The sequence below is a fragment of the Ipomoea triloba genome, chromosome 8 (assembly GCF_003576645.1).
Source record: "Ipomoea triloba cultivar NCNSP0323 chromosome 8, ASM357664v1".
NCBI classification, from domain to species: Eukaryota; Viridiplantae; Streptophyta; class Magnoliopsida; order Solanales; family Convolvulaceae; genus Ipomoea; species Ipomoea triloba.
The window spans coordinates 7,715,430-7,734,351 of NC_044923.1; the positions used below are offsets into that span (position 1 = coordinate 7,715,430).

The 18,922-nt window shown below is 34.7% G+C and overlaps 1 non-coding gene across 1 annotated transcript; it reads left to right on the forward strand.

Annotated features, from left to right (window-relative positions):
• The first annotated feature begins 7,929 nt into the window (after positions 1-7,929).
• TRNAT-CGU lies at positions 7,930-8,001 on the forward strand. Its single transcript has one exon. It is a non-coding gene; the product is annotated as a tRNA-Thr (tRNA).
• Positions 8,002-18,922: the final 10,921 nt, after the last annotated feature.

Sequence of the window (18,922 nt, forward strand, 5' to 3'; positions counted from 1 at the left end):
TTTGAATTTTAGTGAAGAGTTTTCGAGAAGGTGGTGAATTTCAGAGCTGAGTTTTCAACAAGGTGGGTCGCTGTTCTCTGCTTCCGTAAATAGAGTTCTTACTTGTACTCTTGAAATGACAATTTTGGTTGGGAATTAACAGATTTTCATCTTGATGTTGTATACATGCTTGCCAACAAAAATAACCATACTGGTGCCTGGCGGCTAGCGTGTGCAACTACTGTGCAAGTTATCTGGCCTAATTACTAGGAATGTGGTATTATGCAATTGTTTATGGAATTAAACAAAAAGGTGGACCCTTTATAGCTTTAATACATTAGAATTTTTTTCCATATATTCTCTTAATTCTCGACAATAATCCACTCCTAATACTCATAATCCATATACCTGTCTAAATAATCCTATTTTTGTCGCACTTTGCTCTGCAAAGGTGATCATTCCCTTTCTCCTTCAAGTGTGGAAGATGATGGTAAGATGTGGACTGACATGAATCAGTTTCAATTTGATTTTTCTAGTGTGGTTACTGAAATTGATACCTGGTTAACTTGGAAACTACTTCATTTGTCTATTTGTGGTGCCTTCTTCATCCCTTTGCAAATGTTGTATTCATTGTGACAAGGCATTACAATTTCTTAAAGCAGGAAGGGAATTTTGAAAGCAAGCAGAAGTTTAGCAAAGGATGTAGAGACTGTCGAGGACCAGCGTAGTGAGAGAAATGTGAATGCTTAGTGGTGCAACTCTTCTCTTGTTGCAGATAGTGTTTCTAATGATGATCAAAATATACACAAAGACTACTTTGATTGTTGTGTTCTGTCACATTATCCTGAGACACGGTTGATGTCCTCAATGGACCCGCTCCAAAATATAGGAAAGTATCAGGGAATGAGAAAGACATATTGGATCTAAGTTATTTGGCAACTTGTGGATCTGGTGGTACCTCTGGGCAAAAAGATAGTTGCTTTGAAGTTCCAGTCAGTTCAGGGAATACTCCAACCTTGAAGGGAAGATCTGAGGCAGTCTTCAATAATTAAGATTGCAATACAAGTTTGCTAAGGTATGACAAAAATCCATTTGTATATCTTGAGGAAGAAGCAAAGGGTTTTGAAGTAAAAATTTCCAATCAGGAAAGGCCTATGTTGCAGAGGCCTGTCGCTTTTGATTCAAGCAGTTCAGATGATGATGTGCTGCTGGATATTAAGTCCCTGAAAATGATGCCTAGAGATGTATCTTCTGACTCAAACACATCATTTAAAAGGAAGGCGCAGAAGAAATAAAAAACCCTTTTTGAAATGAAATTGAGAAATTTGGATCAACATTTGAAATTAGCATCTGATTGCAAGACCAGATTTTCCAACATAAATGGAAAGGGACCCTGTAGTAAAAGTGGGTCAAAAAAATTTAAGAAGTTTTGTCTAGAGGATGTGATGATCTTTTGATTTCAGCTATCATAAAAAAACAAACATCCAAATCTGCAAAAACAAAAAAAAACAAAAACAAAAAAAAAACTAAAAAAAAAACTAAAAACTAAATCAACAAAAAACTAAAAACTAAAAAAAAAAAAAAAAAAAAAACAGGCCCTTTGGTAAATCCAAACATCTAAGAAAACAGAAGAGCAAAAATGGGGGTTGCAGGATACTTCGACTAAGCCTTAATAGGGGTGGAAAGCACTTTGTACTTTTGTAGAAGGGTAATGGCCTTCTTTTGCTTCAAGAAATGTATTGTCACGGTTAATTCATTTTGGGGTAGTTTCTATTGGTGATGTAATCCAGTATCGAAATCTAAAAGATGATTCCATTGTGAAAGCTGGCGTAATGACGAGGAATGGCATATTATGCAATTGTTGTTGCGAAGTGCTATCTATATCCAAGTTCAAGAGGTATGCTGGTTTCAAGCTGAACCATCCTGTTTGAATCTTTTCCTGGAATCTGGTAAGTCAGTCTTGTTAGCTAGCATGTGCAACTACTGTGCAATTTGGAATACAGTAATACCAAGTGGAGATGTTGTTTTCCTGATGAAATTTACAATTTGTGTGATGGTGGATTTGAGCGGTCATTCAACGAGCATCAAATTTTTACTGAGGTGTTCTTTGAAAATAGTGAAAGAAAAAAGAAGTGTCAATGTGACTGGACTTATCAATTGTGAATCTGACGACGGCAAGGAAACCACTCCATCATGCTTCCCAGGCAGTGGGAATTCTGCATTTGTGGTGTCTAAGGATTCTTACTGCAAAATAGAGGAAAGCTCTGGAGTAAAAAAGCTCAGTGAGAAACGGTTGATGCCCTCAATGGACATCATCAATGGGCCTGCTCCAAAATATAGGAAAGTATCAGGGAATAAGAAAGATATATTAGCGCCTTATTGCAAGGCCAGATTCTCTGAAATAAATAGAAAGGGACCCTGTGGTAAAAGTGAGTCAAAGAAACTTAAGAAGTTCTGTCTAGAGGATGATGATCTTTTGATTTCAGCTTTCATAAAAAACCCAACATCCAAATTTGCAAACAACAGGTCCTTTGGTAAACCCAAACCTCTGAGAAAGCAAAAGAGCAAAAAAGGTGGTTGCAGGTTAGTTCTACGAAGCCTTAATAGGAATGGAAAGCACTTTGTAGAAGTGGAGTGGCCTTCTTTTGCTTTAAGAAATGTATTGTCATGGTTAATTCATTTTGGGGTAGTTTGTATTGGTGAAGTAATCCAGTATCGGAATATAAAAGATGATTGTGTTATGAAAGCTGGCATAATCACTAGGAATGGCATACTATGCAATTGTTGTGGTGAAGTACTATCTATCTCCAAGTTCAAGAGGTATACTGGTTTCAAGCTGAACCATTCCTGTTTGAATTTTTTCCTGGAATCTGGTAAGTCAGTAATGTTAGCTAGCATGTGCAACTACTGTGCAATAATATAGGAAGGTATCAAGGAATGAGAAAGACATATTAGCGTCTGATTGCAAGACCAGATTCTCTAAAATAAATAGAAAAGGGACCCTGTGGTAAAAGTGGGTCAAAGAAATTTAAGAAGTTCTGTCTAGAGGATGATGATCTTTTGATTTTAGCTATCATTTAAAAACAAATATCCAAGTCTGCAAAAAAAAAAAAAAAAAAAGAAAAAAAAAAGAAAAGAAAACAGGCCCATTTGTAAACCCAAACCTTTGAGAAAGCAGAAGAGCAAAAAAGGTGGTTGCAGGTAATAGGAGTGGAAAGCACGTTGTAGAAGGGGTGTGGCCTTCTTTTGCTTTAAGAAATGTATTGTCATGGTTAATTCATTTTGGGGTAGTTTTTATTGGTGAAGTAATCCAGTATTGGAATCTAAAAGATGATTCCGTTGTGAAAGCTGGCGTAGTCACTAGGAATGGCATACTATGCAATTGCTGTGGTGAAGTACTATCTATCTCTAAGTTCAAGAGGCATGTTGGTTTCAAGCTGAACCATTCCTGTTTGAATCTTTTCCTGGAATCTGGTAAGTCAGTCATGTTTGCTAGCATGTGCAACTACTGTGCAATAATATAGGAAAGTATCAGGGAATGAGAAAGTCATTAGCGTCTGATTGCAAAACCAGATTCTCTGAAATAAATAGAAAGGGACCCTGTGGTAAAAGTGGGTCAAAGAAACTTAAGAAGTTCTGTCTAGAGGATGATGATCTTTTGATTTCAACTTTCATAAAAAACCCAACATCCAAATCTGCAAACAACAGGCCCTCTGGTAAACCCAAACCTCCTGAGAAAGCAGAAGAGCAAAAAAGATGGTTGCATGTTACTTTAATTTTACAAAGCCTTAATATGGGTAGGAAGCACTTTGTAGAAGGGGAGTGGCCTTCTGTTGCTCTAAGAAATGTATTGGTCCTGTTTGGTAAATAATTAGCCTATCAGCCAATTTTGGCTTATTTGACCACTATTAGTTGTTTGACTTGGTTAAAAAATCAATATAAGTGTTTGGTTAATAAGCTTTTTGTAACTCCAAAATGCTAAAATTCAAAACGCTACTCAAAGCAGCCTTTTCAATTAGCTTTTTGAGAAATGAAATTATACCGAACAGCTAATTTATCAAACAACTTTCTACAATCAGCTAATATTATCAACAAATCATACCTTCTAACCCAAACAGCCAACCCCTTCTAACCCAAACAACCAACTCAATCAGCTAACAACCAGTTACCAAACATAGCCATTGTCATTGATGATTCATTTTGGGTAGTTTCTATTGGTGAAGTAATCCAGTATCGGAATCTAAAAGATGATTCCGTTGTGAAAGCTGGTGTAATCACTAGGAATTGCATACTATGCCATTGCTACGGTGAAGTACTCTCTATCTCCAAGTTCAAGAGGCATGCTGGTTTCAAGCTGGATCATTCTTGTATTGAATCTTTTCCTGGAATCTGGTAAGTCAGTCATGTTAGCTAGCATGTGCAACTACTGTGCAATAAAATAGGAAAGTATCTGGGAATGAGAAAGACATATTTGAGGTGCATCCCTTATGACTAGAAAATTCATTCTGCTAAGTAGTAAGTGGTATGTTGCTTTAAATGCAAAATGCAACTCAAAATTATTAGTTGCCCTTACAATTATGGAGGAATGTTTTTTCTTCCAATGGTGGATTTTACAACAGGCATACTGCATTAGAAAACAGTAGCCATTCAACCAACAAAAAGAACCATACTGGCAACTTGATTGGAACTTGCATCAAATTCTGCTGCCAGGGAATGTGTCAGAGGCCTGATAAATTTTATAGAGAAGGTATCTTTTTGTTTTGGAAAAACCAAACATCTTAAACCAGCTATTAGTTATTAAGGTCTATGCATTGTATACTTGCACGCATTAACTTTATTGTGGCACCAGATGTTGAGCTCTTTCAAGTTTGAGAAGCTCGTGAAATCTGCCATTCCCAGTCTAGTGGAGATATTGGCACTGGGTTTCGGTTTCAAACCCTTGGAAGAAGAGGAGAGAAGTAGCTTGAGCAACAACAACCTGATGTTGTTTCCTAGAACTATGTGGCTAAAGACCTATGTCTCAAGGCAGACAAGCTGACAAGTGAGGCATTATTTTCTCTTTCTCCTTGTTTCAAGTAAACTTTCTTCTGCTTGGAAATGTTATTAAATTGGAAAAGATGCACAAAGCGGGAACAAAAGATGCTTTGCGTTCAAAGGAAGTTGATCTTGCTATCTCAGAATTGAAACTAGAGAACTTGGAGCTTGGCAATGGTGGTGGTAATAGTCTACACAAAAGATGGCCAATATGCTTCACTGAGGGATCAGTAAGCAGCCAGGCTAGTCTTTAGAGTGTCATTGAGACATTAGAGGGAGAAACTATTTGCCCAAAATATGTACATTTTAAACATTGGACAAGAATGGATTATGGGTGTTTCCCTAATTACATTCCAGGGTATTAAACAAAAGGGATATTTTAATAAAAGACTTAACAAAAGACATGATCAAACATAAAATTAAACAAAAGGGATATTTTAATAAAAGACTTAACAAAGCAATAAAGATTCTAATTAAGCAGAAGAGTTAAACAAACAAAAGAGATGTTTTTATAAAAGACTATACGAAGTAGAGTATGCTATTAAACAAAAGAGTTAAAACATTACAAGCACTAGTACAAAATAGTGCATTTGCGTCTGGAGTTTAGGACAATTTGCGTCTGGAGTACTCCAGATGCATATGCCAGAGACACAGTTGCCATGGACTATCTGCATCCGGAGTTACTCCGGACGCAGCTGGTAATTTTTTATTTTTTTAAAATAGACTATCATTTTTATTTTTTTTAAAAATTAATTTTTTCCTGTACATTCCAGCAACCTCAATACTATTAACACATTAAATTAACACCTAAAAATTCACAAAAAGCTCAACAAATAATTCAAAAATCATACAAAAAATCAAAGTACATATCATCCAATCTCAGAATTTCACTTAGGATAAAATACTTACTTTCATTCGTCAATGAGATCTTTTATGTATAATGTTTCAATGTCAGGACAATCAAGCTCAACTTGATTCAAGACCTAAAATCATAAGGACATGTTATTGACTTATTTCCATGCTACCCATCATAAAACACGCATAAAAAATAAGAGGGAAATCAGTAAAAGGAAAATATGAGAATAAATAATTACCATGGGGAAGCTCAATTAATGCAGTGGACTTAATGGTTACACTATGTTTCTTGCAACGCTCCGTTAAGGCCTTTGTTCTATCAACAACCTGGCAAGAAAGTTTGAATTCACATAAAAAACATACTAAACATTTCAAACTAATTACAAAGTATTTTATAAATAATATTAAGAATATTTCAACCAATATATAAATCAAACAAGAATGCAATAAATCTAGAAGATGAAGCAAGAACAAAATTCATTGAGGAAGACTTACCTCATGTACCAAGACTTACCTCCGACTGGGCGACTGGCTGAGGTAGTGAGGCCTGACGCCTGAGCCTCAGGGAGGTCGTCGGCCGGAGAGCGTGAGGGAGACAGGGAGGCCAGAGACGGAGAGCAGTGGAATCGATGGTCGGCGAGAAGCAAAAGTCGTCGAGTGTTTGCGACTATGGTTTGTGGTCCATGGTTGGGGTCTCGAGCCGAGAAGGAGAGATCAAGAGAGTGACTGAGTGAAGGTGAGAGTCGGAGTGCAATGGCTGGGCGTTCGGCGGCGGTGGCTGTGGATGGTGCTGCGACGACGGTGATGGTGTAGGGAAGGTATTGCGGCGATGGTGAGCAAGAGATTGGTGAGATCCAGATCTATTTGATTTCCAAATATTTTAACTACAAAATAATTTTTAAAAATAATAATAATGAAGCATTTGCGTGCGTCCGAAGTCCGACTTCGGACGCAGATAATATAACGCGTAACACCATTTGCGTCCGAAGTAGGTACTTTGGACGCAAATGGTCTGTTTTTTTTTAAATTGAAAAAAATAATTAAATAATAGATATTTTGAAAAACTTAGACTTCCGTGTTCTAGGTCTAATATTGTAAAAGAGTCTTCTAACTATTAAATCCAATTACTAGATTTGTTAGATGACCTTTGACTATTTACTGATCTAGTGCAAAGAGTATAACAAAGAGTATTAAGTAGATAATGTGCATAAGAATAATAAAGCAGCAAGAACACCAAGAATTGGTAACCCAGTTCGGAATCTCAATTCCTACATCTGGGGGGCATCACTCTGATTGCCCAACTCTTCATTGATCAATATGAAAATGTATCACAAGTTTACAGTAGAGAATCACGCGGCAACTCTAGAAATCTTCATCATCACCATTCTAGAGTTCAGCCTTGAAGAGTTGAAGAATACTTGATCTCCCGATCTTCTTGAATTGAGGCTCCCCCTCAATCGTAGCGCAACTAGCTTTCAGAGTGATTGCTTGCCCAAAACTTCATGAAGAAGATGCATCTTGAATCAAAGGTAAGCTTTGTCAAGATATCTCGTTATCACATATGAGGAAGCTTTCACGTTCAGATCTTTGTATTCTCTCCAATCATCATCGATCACTGGAAATTTTCCTCATATATATCTTGCCCAGATTCGGTTAAGTTTGAAGCCTTCTTGTTTTCCTTGTCTTGGTCTAGTGTTTCGTTCAGCAAGTTGTCCTTAAAGCCTTCTGATCCTTCTGCTGAACTATAAGAAACCTAATACATCATAAGATAACTTGTTTTTGAACTATCTGCTGAACTAACAAAATTGTCACAAGGACTTGTTACAAATTAGGGAGTTTTACAAATATTTTTCTTTTTAGCAATTTTATTAACATATTTTAATTACAAAAATGCCACCGCATCACTTTACGCGTCCGGAGTTGCAACTCCGGACGCAAATTGTCCTAAATTTATGGTCTGTTTTGTACTAGTGAAGAGTTTAAAAGTCAAGATCCAAAGAAAAAGTTTGATGACTAGTGGAGTGAAGCATTAGAAGAGACAAATAGGATATATTAATAATTGCTTCTATAGCATAGTGGTAGTGCATTCGCTTCGTAAGAGAAAGGTCGCGAGTTCAATCCTCGCTAGGAGCTTTTACTACCAAGTCTCATTGAGTGAAAATTTTGAAAGTTGAATCTAGGGGTGGGCACTTCGGGATAATTCGATTCAGGTTTTTTCGTTTTCGGTATTACAAAAAATGATACCATTCGGTTTTACAAAAAAGTTTGGTTCGGGATTCGGTTCGGTTTACGATGTTCAATTTTCAACATTTACTAATTTTTCAAATAACACACTGCCAAACAATACATATTCGCATAATCCAAAGTCTAAAATATAAATATTACATAAAAACAAAACAATTCAAACACAAAATTAACATAGCAATCCAAATTGTAAAGTAATATCTTGCTCATCCATCATCCCCTCATCACGGTTCAATATTCATTATTATTATTTATTATATATATTTAAAAAACCGAACGGTTTTTGGTTTGGTTCGGTAAAAACCCGAACCGAACCGTTCGGTTTCTCTATATTAAGTACCGTTCGGTTCTTTCGGTTTATATTGAACCGAACCGAACTACTTCGGTACGGTTCGATTTGGTTCGGTTCGGTTTTCCGAACCGAAGTGCCCACCCCTAGTTGAATCTAGATGATTCAAGTTAGAGCTTTGAATAGTGGATGTAATATAAAAGCTTATATATGTTTCTGTTTATAGAAACCTGGATATTCAAGTCTCTTAGTAGATAAGTAGTATAGTTGTGCCTTAAAATCCATTGCAAAGTTCTTTTTGTAGGCAAATGTGTTTTACTTTTTGACTTTTTTTTTTAATCTTGTTAACGCCATGTTTTAGACCATTCTTGATATTTGAGACCAATATATAACTCCTTTTTCAGTAAATTTGAGGTTGTTATCAGTAGGCATTTCAAAATCAAGAATATTGAACCGGAACAATAAGAAAGCTTTTTTTTAAAACATTACTAACACGATGTTAGCGTTAGTCTCGAGACACAAATAAATATGCAAAATTTTATGAATTTTTTAAAATTTCAACAACATTTTAGATGGTTGGCAAATTTTGAGGGCTTTTGACGGAAATAAATGATTTTTAAAATTGATGGACAAAAATATAAGAATTTTGAAATTTGGACAAACATAGGCAAAACATGTTTGGAAAATGCGTTTTTGCCTTTGACAGAGCTTCAAATTAAACGCACCTCCAAAATGTGTTTTTAGTTTTTTATTATTTTTTTGAAATACCTCTAACGCATCTCCCAAATGCGTTTGAAATATTTGGATGGAATATGTCAAACACATTTGGGAAATGAGTTTGACAAAACACAATATTATACATCAAATGTATTTGAGAAATGCATTTGACGTATTATACGTTAAAATATTCAAAAAGCATTTTCCAAATGCATTTGACTATTTTTTTTAAATACTCGCTTGAGACTGACGCTACCACTATTTTTTTTAATTTTTATTTTTATTCAATCTTGGTTTCTTCGGTTCAATTTTCTTGATCTTGAAATTTCATGATTTTATGGATTCAACTACATTTGTTAGAATACTAAAATAAGGAAAATAGTACTTGTACTCCCAACTTTTATTCCTTCTCACAAATCTTGGATGTAAATAACTTTTTCTGAACCCACAAGATGAAAATCTCTTATCCATTCTTGTCACATCAGGGAATATAATTGATGGTGTAGAATTTGGGGGTCTCTATAGTAGAACTCCTAAAACAAATATATATTGTTGAATCCATAAAACCATGCATGACATTTGAAGATCAAGAAAATTGAACCGGAGCAACAAAGAAAAAAAAAACATTACTAACATGGTGTCAATGTCAGTCTCGAGTAATAAATATGTAAAAATTTTATGAATTTTTAAAAATTTGAAAACTTTAGGTGATTAGAAAATTTTGAGGGGTTGAGACTAAAATAGACGATTTTAAAAATTGGTGGACAAAAATAGAAAAACTTTTAAAATTTGAAAAAACAGACAAAACGCGTTTGGAGAATACGTTTGAATCTTTGACTAGGCTTCAAACACCTCTCCCACATGCATTTATACTTTTTGATTTTTTTTTTTAAATATTAACTCAATCACATCTCCCAAATGCATTTTAGATATTCGGATTGAATATATCAAATGTGTTTGTCAGAACAACTATTATACATCAAAATATATTTGGGAAATGCGTTTGATGTATGCTACGATAAAATATGCCAAACAAGTTTGACAAAAATTTTTAAAAAATAAATTGGCTTGACTCTACCCGCACTACTAAAAATGAATTTTCCAAATGTCTTTAATAAAATTTTTCAAAAAAAAAAAAAAAGGCTCAAGACTGACGCTACCTATGCCACTATTTTTATTTTTATTTTTTATTTTAAAACTTTCTTTGTTGCGCCAGTTAATTTTTTTTTTTTTTAATATATATTGAGATTCCATGATTTTATGGATTCTACTATATTCGTTAGAATATGAAAACTAATATTGTTTGAATCCATAAAATCATGAGATGCCAAGATTAAGAAGATTGAACCAAAGTAACCAAAAAAGTTAAAAATAAGAATAAAAATTATTGAAACGGTGACAAAGTCACTCTAACTAACATGACTTGTGTCAGTCTCGAGTAGAAAAAAAAACCTTTATGAATTTTCTAAAATTTCAACAAACTTTGAGAACCTTGTAAAATTTTTAAGGGCTTTTGACTGAAATAGACGGTTTTAAAAATAGGTGGACAAAAATGGACAATTTTTTAAATTTGGACGAATGTAGGCAAAATGTATTTGGAAAATGCATTTATGCCATTGACCGAGCCACAAACTCATAGCCTCTTTATTATTCTTTTGAACTACTTCTAATACATCTCCCAAATGCGTTTAAGATATTCAGATAAAATACGCCACACATTTGGAATTGTGTTGATAAAAAAATATTATACATGAAATGCATTTCACCTATTATACAATAACATATGCCAAACTAACCTAATGGGGTAGTTCAAGTGGCAAGTGATCTTTTTTTGTGGAGAAAAATTTTAGGAGAACTCGAGTTCAATTCCCGCAAGTGATGATTCCCAAGTTAATCTTGTTGTATGTATTCTTACTTACTGTCATAATATCGCAACTTAATTATGTGAGTTGATTGTTTATTATTTATGATATTATATAAGATAACAAATAATAATACAATTTAACTTAGGTATTTTTTGTAAATTTTTTACAAGTATACTTTAAAAGGCTTAAAAATGGAGGCCTTAAATAGGCTCAAAGCCTATTTATGATCTATTTTGAAGCCTTTTTAAAAGCCTATTTAAATAGGCTTTTAAAAAGGCTTCAGGCCAGACTAGGCCAACTGTAGGCTCAGGCTTGAGCCTAAAAAAAAGCCTACATACAGGCCTACGCTCAAGCTCAGGCTTTAGATTTTCATTGCAGGCCCAAGCCTAAATTTCTAAAGTTTGGCTCGGCCTAACCTATTTCCACCCCTACTCCTGGTGGTAAATTTACCAAAAAAAAAAAAAAAAAAGGCTCCACGCTACTAATTCTTTTTAATTTTTCTTTTCTTTTAACTTTTTTGGTTGCTATGGTTCAATTTTCTTGATATTGACAGTCTATTATTTGATGGATTCAACTATATTTGTTAGAATATGAAAACAAATGTAGTTTCCCTCCATGGTAAGCCATATCACAACATTTCGAATTGAGTAGGGGCTGAACTCAGTCAACCTGACCAATGCCCAACATCTTAGCATGTCAAGATATAAAAACACTTGAACTGGAATAACCAAGAAAGTTTAAAATCAAGGAATAAGAAAAATTCTGACATAGGTGTCCGCGTTAATCAGACTAACACTATACCCGCGTAAAACTTGAGTAAAAAATTAATGGTTGGAAAACTTTCAAGGTTTTTGACTGAAATACACGATTTTTAAAATTAGTAGACAAAAATGAACAACTTTTTAAAATTTGAAAAAACATAGACAAAATGAGTTTGAAAAATGTTTGTGCCTTTAAGTGGGATTCAAACTCTTCTACCAAATGCGTTTTTAGTTTTTGATTAAAAAAAAAAACACCTCAAAAGCATCTCCAAAATGCTTTTGAGATTATCGGAGGGAACACATCAAATGCATTTGAGAAATACATTTGACAAAAAAGATATTATACATCAAACGCATTTGGAAAATGTGTTTGACTATTTTGACATTTTCTATGCTAAAATATGCCACCAAACGCATTTCCTAAATGCATTTTACAAAATTTTTGAGAATTCTTTTTTTTTTACTCGAGACTGACGCTGCCCGCACCTCTAATTTATTTTTTATTTTAAATCTATATTGGTTGCTTCGGTTCAAACTTCTTGATCTTGAAATGCCTTGATTTTATGGATTCAACTATATTTGTTTTCCTTTTCAAACAAATTGTAGTTGTTGAAACCATAAAATCATGGAATTTCAAGACGAATAAAATTGAACCGGAGCAACCAAGATAGTATATAATTTTTTTAAAAAAATAGTGGCAAAGGTAGTGTCCCTCTTGAGCCAATATTTTTCTTGAAAAACTTAGTCAAATTCATTTGGGAAATGCATTTCAAATATTTTATTGTATAATACATCAAATGCATTTGATGCATACTATTTTTTTTATCAAACGCATTTTTCAACCGCTTTTGACGTATTCCATCCAAATATCTCAAATGCATTTGGGAGATGCGTTTGAGGTCTGGTCAAAGGCACAAACGCATTTTCTAAATATTAAAAGTTGTTCATTTTTGTTATCTCATTTTAGAAATCATATATTTTCCAACCACCAAAAAAGTTGAAATTTTTGAAAATTCATAAAGTTTTGTTTATTTTTTACTCGAAACTAACACGGGTCATGTTAGTTTGACTGACGCTAACACCGTGTCAATAATTTTTTATTTTTTTTACTTTTTTTTTTGTTGCTCTGGTTCAATTTTCTTGATTTTGGCATGCCATGATTTTTTGGGTTCAACTACATTTTTTTTTTTCGTATTCTTAAAAATGTAGTTGAATCCATAAAATAAGTTTGAAAAATCATAAAATTTTGTCTTTGGGTGTTCAGAGTTTTTTTATGAGAAATACATGCGCTATTTTGATTTTTGACTAAGAAAATTTTATTTTCTATCGAATTTGTAGGGAAAATTATATTATTGTTTTAATTATTGAGAAATACATGTATTATTTTCCAAAAAAAAAAAAAAAAAAGGAGCTCCAAAAAGCCTCTCAACCATATATATATATATATATATATATATATATATGTTGAATTCATTTGCAAGTTGAAACTGACACAAAAAGTGCAACAGCTGAGAAGTAAACCTCCACCATGCAATGGACAATCTCACAGAAAGAAACATATATTTAATGGAAGGGCATTGGACTGAAATGTGGAAAAATGGAAGGTATTGAGCAAAAGCATGTTGCTTTGAAACATGGCTGGACTAGGGTGTGTTTGGTTGGTGGGTTTAGGCATAACGTATGTGTATCAAAGTGATTGTTATTGTTTGGTTGATAGGTTTTTAGAATGCTACTATGGGATGATGATGTTTTGACATTCAACATAAATGGTTTTCAATTGCGAGATATCTAACTCCATTGCTACTTGAACAATGGAATCTACAACTGTGGTTGCAATGATTTCTCCATCCCATATTGTAGGGCGAACTGTGGTGATTCAAGATCTATCCTTTATCCGGGTAAAAAAAGTATAATTGAGCTAACAACTAATATTTACGTTGTCTCGAAGAGAAACAATGAAAAAGATCAGCTGTTAACAAAGTCATAGCTTCTTTACCACGATAAAAGACAAATATTGAATCACCACAATTCGCGACTACAATATGGAATGAAGAACTCATTGCAACGACAGTTCCAATGACCGTAGGGTGAGATATCCTACAATTCTCTTGTTGTTAGGGAAGGGATGGTGTTGACCTTCAAAATTATCTAAAGAAGCATAAGATGGTTGATGCCAATACTATATGTCATTACCATAAAAGGCATGATTCATCTTATTAGGTTACTTGAAGTAGGGATAGACATTGAATTATCTAAAGCATAAGATGGTTGAAGGTGGATGAACAGAATACTGGGGTGACCATTTCTGGCAAGAAATCTAACAACTCAGTATTATTGCCATATCAATGACCCATAAAAGCTTTTATATGCTATAATATTAATACGAATACTCTCTCTGTGTTAGTATAAATGATTTTGAATGGGGGTAACACTACCGCTACTTGAACTGTGGAATCTACAGTTGTAGTTGCAATGAGTTCTCGTCCCATATTGTAGTAGCAAATTGTGGTGATTCAAGACTTGTCCCTTATCATGGTAAACAAGCTATGACTTTAACAACTAATCATTTCCATTGTTTCTTTTCGAGACAATGAAAATATCAACTAATATTTTTATTGTCTCGAAGAGAAACAATAGAAAAGATCAATTGTTAACAAAGTCATAGCTTACTTCTTTACCATGATAACGGACATGTATTGAATCACCCAATTTGCTACTACGATATGGCAACGAGAACTCATTGCAACCAAACTGTAGATTCAACAGTTCTAGTAGGCAATAGAGATATCCCTCAATTCACCTTTTCTTTATGGTGTTTCAAAACCACTTATATATAAAGTCATTCAAGAAAGGGATGATGATGTTGACATTCAACATTATTTAAAGAAGCAAAAGATTGATGCCAATATGCCAATACTATATGTCATTATCCTAGAAGGCACAACTCATCTCTTTGGATTAGTTGAAGCAGGAAGAGACATTGCCTGCAAGGTTCAAGGTGGATGCACTAAAGAGTGGCAAGAAAGAAGGAAAGTAATGTTACAAGTAATATGACTACTCTCCCTCTCTATTAGTCTGTAAATATGGACCAATATGATTTTGAATTGCATCTGTGGACATTGCAACTCACATAAAACAAATTTATTGACTGTACTAAGAAGTTCTTATTTTCTATTTATCTCATCACAAGTTTTCTTGACTGTTTTGAAAGGGCAGTTTCATTTACAGGAAAAATGATGTTGCTTCCTAATCACCCTGGCATTAAACAGTTCACTTGTCCAGTGGTGATTCAATAACAACACTTTTGTCTTTTGATGCCATTCTTCAGTGCATCCACCTTGAACCTTGAAGCCAATGTCTATAGCCGCATCAGGTAATCTAATGAGATGATCGAGTCATGCCATCTACTGTAATGACATATAGATAATTTTGAAGGGCGGCACATTCCTTCCTTGTATGGCTTTGTGTATAAATGGTTTTCAATTGCGAGATATCTGACTCCATTGCTACTCGAATAATGGAATCTACAACTGTGGTTGCAATGATTTCTCCATCCCATATTGTAGGGCACGCTGTGGTGATTACGATCTCGCTGTGGTGATTACGATCTTGAATCACCACAATTTGTGACTACGATATGGGCAACCACACTGTAGATTCAACAATTCCAGCAAGCAATAATAGAGATATCTCCCCATTCAACTTTTTGTTGTTGTTTCAAAACCATTTATATACAGAAGTCATTTAAGGAAGGGATAATGATGGTTGATGCCAATACGTTGAATTATAAGTAGGGATAGACATTGAATTGTCTGCAAGGTTGAAGGTGGATGAACAGAATAATGGCATCAAAGGAGGACAGTAATGCTATTGGNATGATTGGTTTCAGACAGCTTTTTAATGCAAGTACTCTTCCATGTAAAGAAGCATAAGCATTCTGATTATTTTTAGGAGTGTAATTGCAATAATGGTTTAACTATTCAAGAGACACTGCATGGGATATTTCAGAATGGTGACATTTTGAAAACAACAGACGGGTTGGTACATTCGAATGAAGAAATTAAGAAAAAGGGATTGTTGGTTTAGATGGGTTTGGTAGTTCCTGGGGTGACCATTTTGGCAAGAAATCTGACAACTCAGTATTATTGTCATGGAAATGACCCATAAAAGCTTTTATATGCATATAATTAATACGACTACTCTCTCTCTCTCTGTTAGTATAAATGGTTTTGAATTGGGGGGTAGCACTACCGCTACTTGAACTGTGGAATCTACAGCTGTAGTTGCAATGAGTTCTCGTCCCATATTGTAGTAGCAAATTGTGGTGATTCAAGACTTGTCCCTTGTCATGGTAAAGAAGCTATGACTTTAACAACTGATCATTTCTATTGTTTCTTTTCGAGACAATGAAAATATTAGTGATATTTTCATTGTCTCGAAGAGAAACAATAGAAAAGATCAATTGTTAACAAAGTCATAGCTTACTTCTTTACCATGATAAGGGACATGTATTGAATCACCACAATTTGCTACTACAATATACGGCGAGAACTCATTGCAACTAAACTGTAGAATCAACAGTTCTAGTAGGCAATAGGGATATCCCTCAATTCACCTTTTCTGTTTGGTGTTTCAAAACCACTTATATTCAAAGTCATTCAAGAAAGGGATGATGATGTTGACATTCAACATTATCTAAAGAAGCAAAAGATGATTGATACCAATACTATATGTCATTATCCTAGAAGGCACAACTCATCTCTTTGGATTACTTGAAGCAGGAATAGACATTGCCTGCAAGGTTCAAGGTGGATGCACTAAAGAGTGGCAAGAAAGAAGGAAAGTAATGTTATTGGATCATCATTGGACAAGTGAATTGTTATATGTCGCACCAACAAAGCACATTGAGAGGCTATTGTATGAATGGTTACGTTTAAGACAACTTTTTAATGTTGGGCGATTGGGAAAGAAACAACATTCCATAGTATTGATGTTATTCTTGGATTATTTGTTCTTTATTTTTTTGTACCTACAGAAAAGCATTGAAAAATGCTCTTGGTGGAAAGAAAGCTGGTTTTGACAATTGGGAAGAAGAAATTAAGGGAAGCAAGCAAACAACTTGGCCATTCCGTATTAATGCCATAAAAGCTTTTATATACAGCATTTAATATGAAAATATGAAACTGCATACACAAAAATTGTAACTCAAAGGTATCAACAGTAGTGGAACAATTATGCCCCATGATGTCACAACCTAAGTAATTTCTAGCTCAACATCAGGTACAACAAAGGGCTCTGTCCTGTACTAAGTCGTTCTCATTTTCCTCTTGATTCAGCAAGCCATCAGGGAGTACAATTCAATGTTGATATGGTATTTTGTCCTTCAGAATTTCATGCAAAGATTTTGGACCTCAAAAGTCTTGTTTTACACCTAGCCTCTTAATCCGCTTTGTCGGGTGTGTGCAATTAAGCACATTTCATGAAAACCCAGATCTGTGTGCCATAACTTCCTTTCCTTGGTAAAGTACCATCCATCCCCCTCTCACTCACATGACCATGGATTATTCTAAGAGACTCAGTGTTATACTCATTGTCAAAATTTTCAACAGAATCACATAAATCTTCTTCAAAAAGGATTGTCATATCTGGATATTCAAGGTCATACTCTATATTTTCCTCAAAATCATATCCTAAGTACTGACCATCAAGCTCTCCACCAGCCACATCATGTTGCATCAAGTAATCATGATTTTCATACCCCAAGTCTAATCTACCACCAACAAGAACATAAAAACCAGGCAAGAACTCCAACAACTCTTCTCTCTCCACATCATCATCCAACTTCATCTCCGGGTATTTTCATCAGCTGCTCTTTTTGGATTAGTTTTAAATGAATTAGGATGTGTTTAAACTGGGGCTGAGCCTGTTTCATNATACCAATACTATATGTCATTATCCTAGAAGGCACAACTCATCTCTTTGGATTACTTGAAGCAGGAATAGACATTGCCTGCAAGGTTCAAGGTGGATGCACTAAAGAGTGGCAAGAAAGAAGGAAAGTAATGTTATTGGATCATCATTGGACAAGTGAATTGTTATATGTCGCACCAACAAAGCACATTGAGAGGCTATTGTATGAATGGTTACGTTTAAGACAACTTTTTAATGTTGGGCGATTGGGAAAGAAACAACATTCCATAGTATTGATGTTATTCTTGGATTATTTGTTCTTTATTTTTTTGTACCTACAGAAAAGCATTGAAAAATGCTCTTGGTGGAAAGAAAGCTGGTTTTGACAATTGGGAAGAAGAAATTAAGGGAAGCAAGCAAACAACTTGGCCATTCCGTATTAATGCCATAAAAGCTTTTATATACAGCATTTAATATGAAAATATGAAACTGCATACACAAAAATTGTAACTCAAAGGTATCAACAGTAGTGGAACAATTATGCCCCATGATGTCACAACCTAAGTAATTTCTAGCTCAACATCAGGTACAACAAAGGGCTCTGTCCTGTACTAAGTCGTTCTCATTTTCCTCTTGATTCAGCAAGCCATCAGGGAGTACAATTCAATGTTGATATGGTATTTTGTCCTTCAGAATTTCATGCAAAGATTTTGGACCTCAAAAGTCTTGTTTTACACCTAGCCTCTTAATCCGCTTTGTCGGGTGTGTGCAATTAAGCACATTTCATGAAAACCCAGATCTGTGTGCCATAACTTCCTTTCCTTGGTAAAGTACCATCCATCCCCCTCTCACTCACATGACCATGGATTATTCTAAGAGACTCAGTGTTATACTCATTGTCAAAATTTTCAACAGAATCACATAAATCTTCTTCAAAAAGGATTGTCATATCTGGATATTCAAGGTCATACTCTATATTTTCCTCAAAATCATATCCTAAGTACTGACCATCAAGCTCTCCACCAGCCACATCATGTTGCATCAAGTAATCATGATTTTCATACCCCAAGTCTAATCTACCACCAACAAGAACATAAAAACCAGGCAAGAACTCCAACAACTCTTCTCTCTCCACATCATCATCCAACTTCATCTCCGGGTATTTTCATCAGCTGCTCTTTTTGGATTAGTTTTAAATGAATTAGGATGTGTTTAAACTGGGGCTGAGCCTGTTTCATCCCCCCCACCCCCCTCCCCCNCGCCACAGA